The sequence below is a fragment of the Mus caroli genome, unplaced genomic scaffold (assembly GCF_978045245.1).
Source record: "Mus caroli unplaced genomic scaffold, Mus_caroli_1 scaffold_18, whole genome shotgun sequence".
In the NCBI taxonomy this organism is placed as follows: Eukaryota; Metazoa; Chordata; class Mammalia; order Rodentia; family Muridae; genus Mus; species Mus caroli.
Window position 1 is genome coordinate 29,853,431 of NW_028227273.1, and position 13,556 is coordinate 29,866,986.

Consider the following 13,556-nt stretch of genomic DNA (forward strand, 5'->3'; position numbering starts at 1 on the left):
AGGGTCAGCAGCTGGCTGGGGTCCCTTAGTGGTGAGCTCTCCATTGAAGAAGGAGGGGAACACAGTGAGGGTTCCTTGCCCATGTGATGCCATGAAGGTGGCTGGACCCTGGCACTGCAGGTTTGATGTGCTTGTATCTGGAGTTTATCATAGGTGCCTGAGGCACCAAGTTATCCGGTTCATACTACCCTGGTTGTTTTCAGTCTCTGCTTGTTGTGGCATGATCTCTCACAATAGTGAGTTTGATCTGCACTTGTTCAACAAAGACTCCAGAAAATCCCATCACACACACATACACACACACAGAGACACACAGACACACAGACACACACACACACACACACACACACACACACACACCTCCACTCCACTCTTCACTCATATACTTTTCTTACACATCACCAGGATGCTGAGGGGCAACAGGGAAAGTGTTTCTCCTTTCTCCATACCCAGTGAACATTGTTGGTGTTTGTAACTGAGAGATTAAAGTAAACCCAAGCGTCCTCCATATTTCCTGGCATGGAGGCATCAGGGCAACTGAAGATGGAGATAGCCTAGAGGGGACTGGGGCTGGAGGCTTGTTTTCTGCAATAACAGTGCCTGACAGAAAGCAGCAGCTTCTTATAAGGATGATCGTTTATTCAAGAACCTCCAGTTACCCCACATCTGTTATGGCCAACAGCTTACACAAAAATCCAAACTCACCAATGTGTAGAGAGTCAGAGACTCCAGAGTGCTCACTCCTAAACGCCATGTCTATACCACACCCCTCCCTTCAATGCTCTGGGATCTATTGGAAGAGCAGGTGGTTGGGAAGAGTTTGAAGTAGTGGATGACCTCATGTGAACAGTGTTTCCCAACACAACAGGACAGATGTGTTGATGAACTGACCATGGCATCGGTGACAGCATGCGCAAGCCTGCACGAGTCTAGGCCACACACAACACCAGTGAGGAGAATGGGAGATGGGCACCAACTCTCACCTGTAGCTGAGGAGCTATTGACATTTGGTTACTGTTGGGAGAGTAAAATCAGTTTTTGTTGTTGCTTGTTTGCTTGTTTCTGATGTGATGTTTTGAATACTGACTGCACTGTAAGCTAGGGCTCATGCCCAAGATGGATTATGAAGAGGGAGGTGGGGAGAAACTGGGTAAAACTGGGGGAAGGGGAGGAATACAATCAAAATACATCGTATGAAATGCTCAAAGGAAAAAAAAACATTATAAAAAGGAATACATAAATAAAATGGCTGAGGAATTCTGTTTAGATTTGATTTAAGGTTGTGGGTGAAAGGTTAAAAATAAATACGCTTATATATTTTATTACTAATTATTTCTTTTTCTAACTTAATGCCTGACACTTATCTAAGGCATAAAGAAATGTGGCCCTGAAGTCTCCATGTAATTTTATATAAATTATAAATATATATATCTGCTCACATCTGTTCTCAGCAAGTTTCAGAAGGTTGTCTTTCTCTTACACCTTTGACAGGTGTTCGAGGCTTCCACATCCTAACAAGGTGCCTTGGCTTAGGATAGAGCTCATCCTTGCATGCTTAGCCGGACACTCTCATAAGGCCTAAGGTACCTCAAGAACATTGTAGAGTATTCCATAGTTTAGATCCACCTCACCTGCCCCTTTACCTCCATGTTTTCTGTTGCTGGTACAACAGTCAGGAATCCTCGGAATGGGGTCGGAGAGATGCTCAATGGGTTAGAGCATGCACTGTTCTTACAGAGGACCCAGGTTCAGGAAAGCACCCACATTCATCACAACCGCATATAAATCCAGCTCTGGGATGCTCCAATGCCTCTGGCTTCCATGGGCTCCTATCCATGTGAGCATACACAAACACAGACACATAATTTAAAATGTAAAAGCTTTAAAATACTTTTCTGATCTCTGTTGTTCTCAGTATGCTGCTCGGATGATTGCAACAGTCCCAATTTGGATTTATGGCATAATAGAAATTTTATATTTTCTTCAAAACTCAATGTGAATTCAATTCCGTTGAATCAAAGGTTGGAGGGTTTAAGATAGGCTGGGAGTAAGAAGGCCATAGGCTGTGTTTACTACTTGTCCCACAACGCGACATGAACGACACAGGCACCAAGTCGGGTTTACTTCGGGCTTTTTCTTTTACAGCTCCCTTCCCCAGCAGCTTCTTCTTAGGGCAAGGGCTAAGCTACTCCTATTCTACTTCTCTTACTCTACTTCTACTCACGGCTTGGGCTAAAACTCTTCACTACTCTACTTATGGCTTCTACCTAGGGCAAGGGCTAAAAAACTACTGGAGACTCCTCTCTCTCTAGCTCCACCCCACCTCATCCAATCAGAATTCACACACGCTCCAGGCATGAGCTTAGGTCGTTCACAGATTGGCTGACAGATCTGGATCATGAGGAACTCTCCAGCCTGGCAGGCAGCCCACGCATGCATCCTCACTGCGCATGCTCACTCAAGGCAGTAAACAAGTGGGTTTCACGGGACCTGCGGGCCGCACTGCTTCCCACAACTACTGACCTTAAATAAGAAAAGATGATCTTTCTCTTCTCTTCTTGATACAAGGCAAATGGCATGTGGCTAATCTAGGCCCCCACCCTCCACAGGGAGGAAGCACAGGGCATCATCCCCTGTGATGATCAGAGTCTGAAAGGAAGGTCCTCTGGTCTTTAAGATAGGCAGACCTCTATAGTGAATCTAGCATGGCTTTTAGAATAATTTCTATCCCCAAAGATTCAGAGCAAATAGTTACAATTACAGCTTCCTTAGTGGAACGATGTTTTATGGAGAGAGTACCTTATTTTTAAGTTCTGTGAGAGCTGAGGTGAAAGACAGGTTAGGCCTAAAGGCAGGAAATTTAATCTAAAATTTAGTTATGTTGAAGAAAGGGTTGTTTGGAGATGCAATTACTGTACCCCCATCCATGTTAAAAAACTGAGACACTGAGGGAAAGGGTCCCCAAAGAGTCTCATGGTGATGTATGAAACCTGACGAGTTCTAGCCACCTTACATTTGCAGCTCTCATTAGCAGGTGCCCATGAGCAACATTAGCAGTTTTAATTGTTTTTTAAGTAATTTTTTTTTCACTGATCGTTGGATCTGGATCATTTACATCACATGTGTAGGGCTGTGGAGAAAGTATTTTGAGGGAAAAGGGGAAGAGGAAAAAATGAATAAATATAGTTGGAAAGGAGAGTCCCTGGGCATCCTTTCACACCTCATTTCATTCAGTCTTCAACCATATGTTCAGAGTGGAGCTGAAGAGATATACATACATACACAGACACAGACACACACAAATCATATATATTTACATATTCAAATATATCAAAATGAAATAAAGTTCAGATAAGATTGAAAGGGGAGAGTCCCAAGGTATATGCACACACTACACCAAACACACACACACACACACACACACACTCACACACACACACACTCACACACACATACACACACACATACACATACACACACATACACACACACACATACACACACACACATACACACACAGCAAGATTCATAGAGATTCTCAAAGATGCTATCCAACATTAGTCCCAGTTTTCATTTTTTTTTTTTTTTTTTTTTTTTTGGTTTTTCGAGACAGGGTTTCTCTGTATAGCCCTGGCTGTCCTGGAACTCACTTTGTAGACCAGGCTGGCCTCGAACTCAGAAATCCGCCTGCCTCTGCCTCCCAAGTGCTGGGATTAAAGGCGTGCGCCACCACCGCCCGGCTAGTCCCAGTTTTCAAAATTAGAATATTTGGAACAGAGAGCAAACTTTAAAAAGAGAAGTGAATTAAAGATCATATATTTAACTAGAGACACAGCACTGGGGGTGGGGGGTACTGCTTAGTTCATATTGTTGTTCATCCTATAGGGTTGCAAACCCCTTTAGCTCCTTGGGTGCTTTCTCTAGCTACTTAGTTGCATATGTAGCAGAGGATGGCCTAGTCAGCCATCAATGGGAGAAGAGGCCCTTGGTCTTGTGAACATCATATGCCCCAGTACAGGGGAATGCCAGGGCCAGGAAGTGGGAGTGGGTGGGCTGGGGAGCAGGGCAGAGGGAGGGTATGGGGGCTTTGGGGCTAGCATTTGAAATGTAAATGAAGAAAATATCTAATAAAAAATGAAGATCATATATTTACTTAAAGGCACCCTGGCTGGCAAATTACAACTTTGGAAATATTAGATCTATGCTAGAGGCATAAGAGTGATGCTGATATGCATTTTGAAAGGGCTCATTTCCACAAAGAGTACTATCTTTGGTAGAAACACAAATGTTTAGAGAAAAGGTAGAAGGTGGGGAGAGGAAATCTTGATTATAAGCCACCAAAAAATTAAGGGTCTGTAAAGATGAGAAAAGCAAGACAAAGAGAGAGGCTCAGAAACAGAACCAGTAGAAAGAAATATCACATGCTAAGCAGAGGTATCGAGAAGTCTAGAGTAATGTGTTCCTAAGAGCCAGTGGTACAATTAAGGAACACTGACTGTATAAGGGTTGAAGGATACAGAAATCAAATTGCACAAGTTTGTAAAGACAGTGGTAGAGGGTTAGGCACAAGCAGGGAGTTGTAGTTGAATATTGAGCGCAAAGGAAAATATTTGAGTTGGACAGAAAGAGAACCTATTGGTTTCCAATATAAGGGACATTATTACCTGGATCTCATATAAAAGCTCCTAGACAAAGGGCTACTGTGTACACAGGAAGCTGTTGGTTCTATTGACACAATCCCCTTTTCTTTCCCATCTTTGACATGCTGTGTCCACACTGCTGGGAGCTGTAGACATTTAAGCAAACCATAGGGTATTCCTCCAAGCCTGCCCTCCATACCAGGATGCTCTGAACATGTTACTGCTTAGGGAGATTGTACCACGAGCCAGAAGACAGCTACACATGGCCTGTGGGATCTTGGCCACAATGAGTGAACTATTCAGGCTTCCAGGAAGAATCTTAATGTTTCCAAAAGGACATTGGGGACAAGGCAGGAGCTGTGACATGAAATGCAGTGTGCAAAGCAGTGAACGAGAAATCCATGACCTGTGCTAATGTATTTTCCTACATTGGGTATCTGTTTCTGAGTAGTGACCCTTTGCCAAACTTTTTAAAAATGTCCCTCCATCTGTCATGAAGCCATAAATATCTTGCCAAAATCTGCTGTTATTCTTAATCTTTTCACTGACTACAGATCTTCTTCTTCCAGCTGTGAAGATCAGGCACATTTGGAAGAATTAAAATCATATCTTCTTATTTCTCCGTCTAAATTCCCCTTAAAGCCATCTATATCTTTAAAGCAGGTTCACAATATATCAGTAGTTTAGATTTATTTCAGCTCTTATATCTGGTCATTTCCCATTTTTTTAAACCTTTGTATCCATTTCTCTTCGGTGGCTCCCCTGAGAACAGGCCTCCTCTATCCTCAATGTCTCTCACCTGGTAAATTATCTCTTTAGTTGTTCCTTTTTTCATGTTTTAAATTCATCTTTCTCAGTGACCATCCTACACACGCGCTCTCTGGTTGCATTCTCAATAATATCCTGGTCCTCTGGGACTCGAAGCAGGCTGAAGGACAAGAAGCAATTGAAAGATGAGATCAAGTGCTTTTCAGATAGATACATTTCTGATTTTTGTCTATAATGAGGTTGGCCAGTGTATCAGCCCTGTAGGTGTGCGTATGCACTTTGGGGAAATTATAAACCAACTGAGAAGCAGTAACAAACTCAAAACATTATCCGCTGCCACTAGAAATAAATGAATATATCTAATTATAAAAAGTATAACTCATTCAGTCCTTGATAAAACCTCTCTGGAGCCAGGAGATCTATTCAGAGTGCTATTTTTAGGAAAGAAAAAACTCCATGGCAAGAGATAATAGACCAAAGACTGACATCAGCAGCAATGGGGAACTGAATCCTAGGTCATCTTCAGAGTTCCTGTTTAACGTCATTGGTTAAGGCCTTGTAACATATCATCATTGACCACATTCAAGCTGCTAACATATAGTCTAGGATGTTGTCTCCAAAACTAGTCCGCGTCCCATAATTGATTGAGACCCTAATTTGTGGTAGGGACCAAGGGAAGGCATTGCTTCTGCTAATGACTTTGTGACACTGGACCAGGGCCACCATCTTTAGTCTGGTGAAAGAGAGTTTTACAGTTCTTTGTCTGTTCTCATATACACACACTCAAAAGACCCATTACTGTGCATGTGGGTTTTGCCTCTCCTTTTGGAAAAGCAACATAATAAGAAGAGATTTATCCATTTTTAAAATCTCATCTGTGCACAGAGTGAAACCTGCTTACATCCTTCTGGCTTATAACATTGCTCTTTCTCAAGCCTTGTGAAGCCAGTGGGAGCCAGACCTCTTACTGCTTGCCCCGATATTATTAGGCCACGGAGTAGGGAGGGGAAGCTGGTATATGCAATCTGTTAGCTATTGTGCAACCTAATGAGGCACAAGAATAAAGGCTCTCTGTGCAGCATGTTCTCCACCTCGAAGGAACTGAGATGGGGATTTGCAGATTCCAGCAAATCCCGGGAGACTTTTAAGTAAACCAGCCTAGCTCTTCTGGTTACAGGGGAGACAGACCTGTCAGTCATTCAGTCAGTGCCATGCCGCTGCTTCCTAAATGCCATATAATATCAAAGGCTTAGCACCACTTGTACCAGTAAGTAAGGTCTGCCCTTAGATCCAGCATAAGCTAAAGTGACCTCCTCTAAACTCCATAGCTTGTGTGAGTCCACTGTGGAGAAACCCCTGAGAAATAATGACAGCTGACTGCTGAGAAGAGACAAAGTAAGAGACCAAGACTGTCATAGTGGGAAGTAAAGGAGCGAACTAGGGCACCAGACAATGGCTACACTAGGGTCACATTTATGTCCCCCATTCCACCCTCCTTTCTCTCTCTTTAAGGAGAGCTTTAGAAGAGAGATTAATGATTCAGAGATTTAGACTGCAGGTAGCTGAGAACTGAAGGCATGCAGATCAGCTAGCACAAGCAGAGATGAAGGTAGAACCACAGGGCAGAGCTATGTGGTCACTGCTGAAATGATTGCCAAGCTACTGGCTGATGTACTAGCAAGCATAAAGGAGAATGTGCATGTAATAATAAGTGTACCTTATTTTTATTAGCATATATAAGCATCAGACTCTCTGATTTAAGAGGGAGTAAGAAGGATTACACCTCATAGCACTGACATGGTAGCTTGCTGTGTTGGCTTGTGACTCTGTGTGTGTGTGTGTGTGTGTGTGTGTGTGTGTGTGTGTGCATGTATTCCAGGGTTTTGCAAACAACAGTTAATACATATTCTTCGGGGCCACATTAATATATTAAATAGTTTAGAACAGAACAAATATTACCAGTGGGTGTAGAGTCTGGAAAAAAAAAACATTAAAATGATGAGAGTCAGAGCCTACACTGAGCCATGCTGGGAGCTATAAATATAAAATATCTAAGGAAGAAGACAGGAGACGTTTCTCCAGTGTGGCCTCCTAAATGCCGTCTTTCCTAAGCAGGAAGTCGATGTATGAACTTAGGCCAGTCCCAGGAAGTCAGCATGACGCCCACTTCCATGATCATGCCCAGCGGCGTGCCCCGAAACACTGAGGTCATTACCCAAGACAGATATTATCCCATTTAAGTCTGTACCAAAATCACACTGGAACTTACAAAAGTGCTTCTCCGTAAATGTTCCCCCTGCTCCCATAAATGCATAGCCCACCAAAGAATTGATTCACTACCTGCCCGGTGGGATCCAGAACTGTGAACTTAGAAAACAATGCAAGACTCCAAGAGACTGCATTCTGGAAAATACAGAGGGCAACGCTGGAAGAAATTAAGTGATGGCTGTTTCTCAGTAAGAACGTTTTGGTTTTTTCTTCGAGTACGCTCTACTTAATTGTCAAGTTCCATGCACTGGCCACAGGTTAAAAAGTAATACAGAAGAGATGACAGGGACTGCAGAAAGAGGTCAGGGAGCTGGAGCTGGTTGAGGGTAGGGTACCCAAGTGATCAGAGTCTTATACCATATGGTAGAGACTACAGAAGTGGGTGGGAGCTGGCAGTATTTGAGGATAAGATATACAAGCCTATGGGTACCAAAACATGCAACTGAGGCTACTGAACAGAAATCATGCCACAGCTGATTCAAGCTGGAATGCCCAGACACAGAGCCACACCAGAAAAAAAAATGGTATGAACCAACCAAGGATATGCTGGCCATTAGACAGGAGTCTTTCCTTCATGGAGCGGCTGACACTTAGGGGAAGACTAGGGATAGAGACTGATTTCTTAAATATCAGTCCAACAGCAAGAGAATGACACTTGTATCTGTGTGTCTACACAAAGAGAACAGTGACTTGAAAAAAATAAATAAGAGAAAGAAATTCAATCAACAAAATAAGAGGAGATATGTAAGTTCAAGTTCACACACACACACACTTAAAAAACACATGCATCTTTCAAAACTGAACAGTCCCAGAGTACTGGCCACCACTGAAAACAGCTTAGAGAACTTCCACACCAAAGCTTCAGAAGTGGAATTGTATGTTCAAACAACTCAAAGAAGCTGTGTGAGTAGTCCAAGAGAAGACAGGAGGAGCTGAATGAGGTAAGGAGCTAAATTCAAGACATGAAAATAAAAATTAACAAGGAGATCGAATTTCTGAAGAAAAGCTGAAGTGATGTTAGAAATCAGAAAGCTCTGTGCAAAGCCTCCTCAGTGAAATGGATCATGTGACAAACAGATTTTGAGGGCCTGAATCCATGGAAGAAAAACTGGGTCACTCAGTAGTTAAGCTTTAGACATATCTACTTGCAAGAGATCTAGGAGTATTTCAGGACACCAGGAAAAGGCCAAATCTATTCATTGTGTGCGTAGAAGAAGCTATATCATGCAAATGGCAATACAATATTTTCAATAAAATCATAGAAGAAAATTTCCTAAATCTAGAAAAAGAATTTTCACTCAAGCACAGGAAGGTTAAATTATAAATCAAACAGCCAAAATGGACAGCTATAGAAAATCCACTCAAATATTAAAGAATAAACATTATTCTCAGAAACTCATGAAATTTCCTCCTAAATGGATCACATGTCCCAACACAAAACAAGTCTCAAAAGCATAGGTAAATTAAAGTGACAATATAAATCTAGCAATGAACAGCAAGAGAATTTCAGTAAATACTCAGACTCATGAAGAGTAATCAAAACACTACTGAATGGCGTACATGGGTCAAGGAGGAAATCAAGATAGAAATTTATAAATTTCCGAAATTGAGTGAAAATGAAAATACAACCTGTTAAAACCCATGGAATACAACGAAGGTAATGAAAGCTATCTAGAAGGGGAATGTACAGCTTTAATATTCCATACCTATATAACAATTAGAACTCAAATGCATAACATAAATTATATATACACACACATATATATACACATATGTATACACACAGTTATGTGATATATGTGAACACACACACATATGTGTGTGTATATATATGTGTGTGTCATATATATATATATATATATATATATATATATATATATATATATATGTATATATATTCAAGCTAAAGGGAGGCCATGAAAGAGAATGGGGGCAGGTGTGGAAAGGGTTTGAGGGAGAAAAGGGAAGTGGAGAAGCGATGTAATTACATTTTAATTAAATTAAAAATTTAAAAAGCAGCAGAGAAATAGATAGGACAGATTTTAATATAGTAGAAATGGAAAATAGAATAAGAAAAATGAAAAGTTGATTCTTGGGGGGGGAACAATATTAGCTAACTGTCCTAGGGGTTTCATGGTTGCAATAAAACAATATGACCAAAGCAACCAGGAGAGGAAAGATGTGTTTGGCTTTCTCAGGACAGGAGCTCAAACAGGGCACGAAACTGGAGGCTGATGCAAAGGTCATAAAAGGGTGCTGCTTGCTGGCTTGCCCCATGGCTTGCTTAGCCTGCTTTCTTTTAGAACCCAGGACCACCAGCCCAGGGGTGGCCCCACCCACAGTGATCTGGGTCCTCCCATATCAACCACTAATTTAAAAACTGCCCTATAGGCTGGCTTATAGCCCCATCTTATCCAAGCATCTTCTCAATTGAGACCCCCTCTTCACTGATGACTCTAGCTTCTGTCAACTTGGCATAAAACTAGCTGGGACAGGCAAAGACATCAGTCTTAAGCCACAACTTTTTCTTTCTTGTTTTCCCCCCAAGATTACACATTATAAACCAATGTGCAATCACATCACAATATAAAACAATTTCTAAACTTAAAAACTCCCACAAACTTACAAATTCCAACACTTTAAATGCTTTCTTTAAAAATATCCATTTCTTTGAAAAATACAGTGTCTCTATAAAAATGCCAAAATCTCCTTTCTAAGAAGTTTTAAGTCTTTCAACTAGGGCTCATGTAAAAATCAAGAATAAATTGAATATTTTCTCACTTCAAGAACTAAGAACAACCAGAGCACAGTCACAATTAGATCAAGGCTAACTTAGACTTGAACTGTCAATGACTCAGTATCCGAAGTCTGGGATCCACTCTTAATCTTTTGGGCTACTCCAGGTGGCTTGGGTTACTTCTCTGTCCTCTGCCACACACATAGCTTCTCTTCTAGGATCCATCTGGCTCTACTGCACTGCTGCTGCTGTTTTGGTACCATCCTATGGTACTGATATGGTACCATCCTATGGTACTGATATCTCCAAAATGTTGGGGGTCTTCTGCACCCGGGCTTCATTTTTATCTATAGCCTCTCCTGGACTCTTCATGTTGCCAAGCCTCAAATTCTCTGCATGACCCCTTCAATCCTGGGCCTTCAGTTGCTACTAAGAGTGCACCTTCACCAATGATCTTCCCTAGACATTCAAAGTGCTGCTCCCCAAGTCCCCTTCATGATTTCAAAACCAGCACCACCCGGGAGACTCTCACACTAGCCAGGTTTGGCCATCAGGTCAAGGTACATCTTTGGCTGCCTTTGGAATACAGTTTCTTTGTGCTGACTCTGAGGAAACACTTCTCAGAAGATTTTACTTTGGTGATGTTGGTCTCTTTCTTAATCACCACTGATTTCTTAGTCCTAGCTGACCAGCATCAATTTTCCCAGTAAAGCAATAGTTGTTAAAGGAAGAAACAAGAGAGAAGGCTTAAATTAAGAAAATTAGAGGTGCAAAGGGAGAGATTTCAACAGGTGCCAACATAATTCAGAAAATCATAAGGACGTACTTTAAGAGCCCATATTTTGCTATCTTGAAAATGTAACATAGATGAATAGATTTCTGATGAATATCTACCAATTGTCTAATAAATTAAACAAGTTAAATTAATAACAGATCTATAAAAATAATGAAACTGGACCAATAATAAAATGTTTATCATTTTAAAAAGCTGAGGACCACATTGATTCACTGTAGAATTCTACCAGATCACCAACGAAGACCTAAGCCAATACTTCTGAACTCACCGCATAAAATAGGAGAGAAAGGGATGCTTCTAAATTCTTTTTATAAAGGTCATATTACTCTGTCATTCAAACCAGGTAAAGACATAACTAAAGTAAAAAAGAGAGAGGGAAATTACAGACCGATCTTCCTCATGAATAAAGACACACAAAAAAGCCTCAATAAAACACAAACTGAATTTAAGATCACACTAAAAAGATCATCCATCATCATCAAGCTGACTTCATTCCATAGATGCAAGGGTGGATCAACATAAATCAGAAATGTAATTTATCATATCAGTAGACTCAGAGAGAAAAAAAAAACGTGCAATCATCCCAATAGACACAAAGGAGGCTTTTGATAAAAACAAACCACCATCTCTTCATGATAAAGGTCATGGAAAGTCAAGGCACAGAGGAAGCAAATCTCAACAAAGTAAAGGCTAGATAGAGTCTACATCATGCTAAAGGAGAAAAACTTAATGTTCCCATACAGATCAGGAACAAGACAAGGATCACACACACACACACACACAGCTATTCAATATAGCATTTGGAGTCTTACCTTCATCTCCTTGCAGTAGACAGCAAGTAGCACAGCAAGCCCCAGCTGGGTGACGTGCAGGCATCTTAAGACTGTAGAGTGCTTAGCTCCAAACCAATCATTTATATCTCACGACACAGCTCAGGGATCATTGCAGAACAGGGTCCAAGAGCTACAGGTGGTAAATGACTTTTCAGAAAAAGTGTTTTCCACACACCAGAAGGCAGACAGTTGTGACAGCACGCACGAGGCTGTGGAAAGCTTAAAGCCAGTCAGACAAAATCATGGAGAAAGGGATGGGGAGTAGAAAGGGGGAGGAGCAGGGGGACAGCGAGAGGGAATCTTACCAGTAGTTGAGATGCTCTTCAAGTTTGATGACTACTGGGAGAGGAAGAATCAGACATTTTGCTTGCTCTTTATTGTGATCACAGGTAAGGTGACTGACTGACTACATACCAAAGCATGCTTCAGTTTCAGGACTATCTGAGCAACACAAACACAACTCAATAAGAAAAGATGAAAAAAAAATCTCAAGTTGGATGGGAAGGGATGTAGGGGTTGAGAGGGCAGTGGAAAGAGGCATTGAGACTAGTGAATGTATCCACACACGCACTGTATGAAATTCTTAGAGAATTAATAAATATCAATTACTTTTAAAAGAGAAAAGGGAATAAAAGATGTACAAAATGAGAAAAATAACCCAAAATATCCATTTGACATAATATAAAACACCCAACAAGTCTGAAGTCTTATAGAACCTCTAAATGTTGTCAATCAAGTACAGGATGCACAATTAATACAAAAGTAACCATCCTAGCTAGCAAAGAGAAACAAGCAAACAAAAATACATGGAAACAATTCCAATCACAGAAGCATAAAAATTAACTTCCTGGGAATAAAGCTAACCAGAGAAAGAGAGAGAGAGAGAACTCTAAAATGAAAATATTATAATATTATAGCACCAAAGAAAAAAATTGAAGACAATAGAAGATGGAAAGACCTTTCATGGTCATGTAATAATTGTCATCCTGTGAAAAGCAAACTGCACATTCAGTGTTGCCCCAGTGAAATTCCAGGGCCATTCTCCATCAATATAAGAAAAAACCTGTATGGACAAAAGGCAAAAATGACGTAGTGCTGCACACATGAAGTCACAGCAGCAGTGGCTAATTGGATACAATCTGCACAAGATCAACCCAGTTAAGAACTGAGGCATAGAAAGGGGATTCCATGGGGCTCCTGATGCCCCGCCCCAGCCGAGGAGTTGATAGCTTCTGAGGATAGTTGATATACCAATTGTGGGTGTATACAAAATGGATTCTGTATTCCACTATAGAGACACTTGTGCACCCATGTTCATTGAGGCTCTAGTCACAGTAGCTAAAAGATGCAATCCACTTCTATGTCCATCAGTTGTTGAATGAGTAATGAAAATATGGTACATATACAACATGGAGATTTGCTCAATTGTAAAGAAAAATAAAATGATGACAATTTCAGGTAAGGGGATGGAGTAGGAAAAATTATATCAAGTTGGATGACTAGATCCCAGAAAG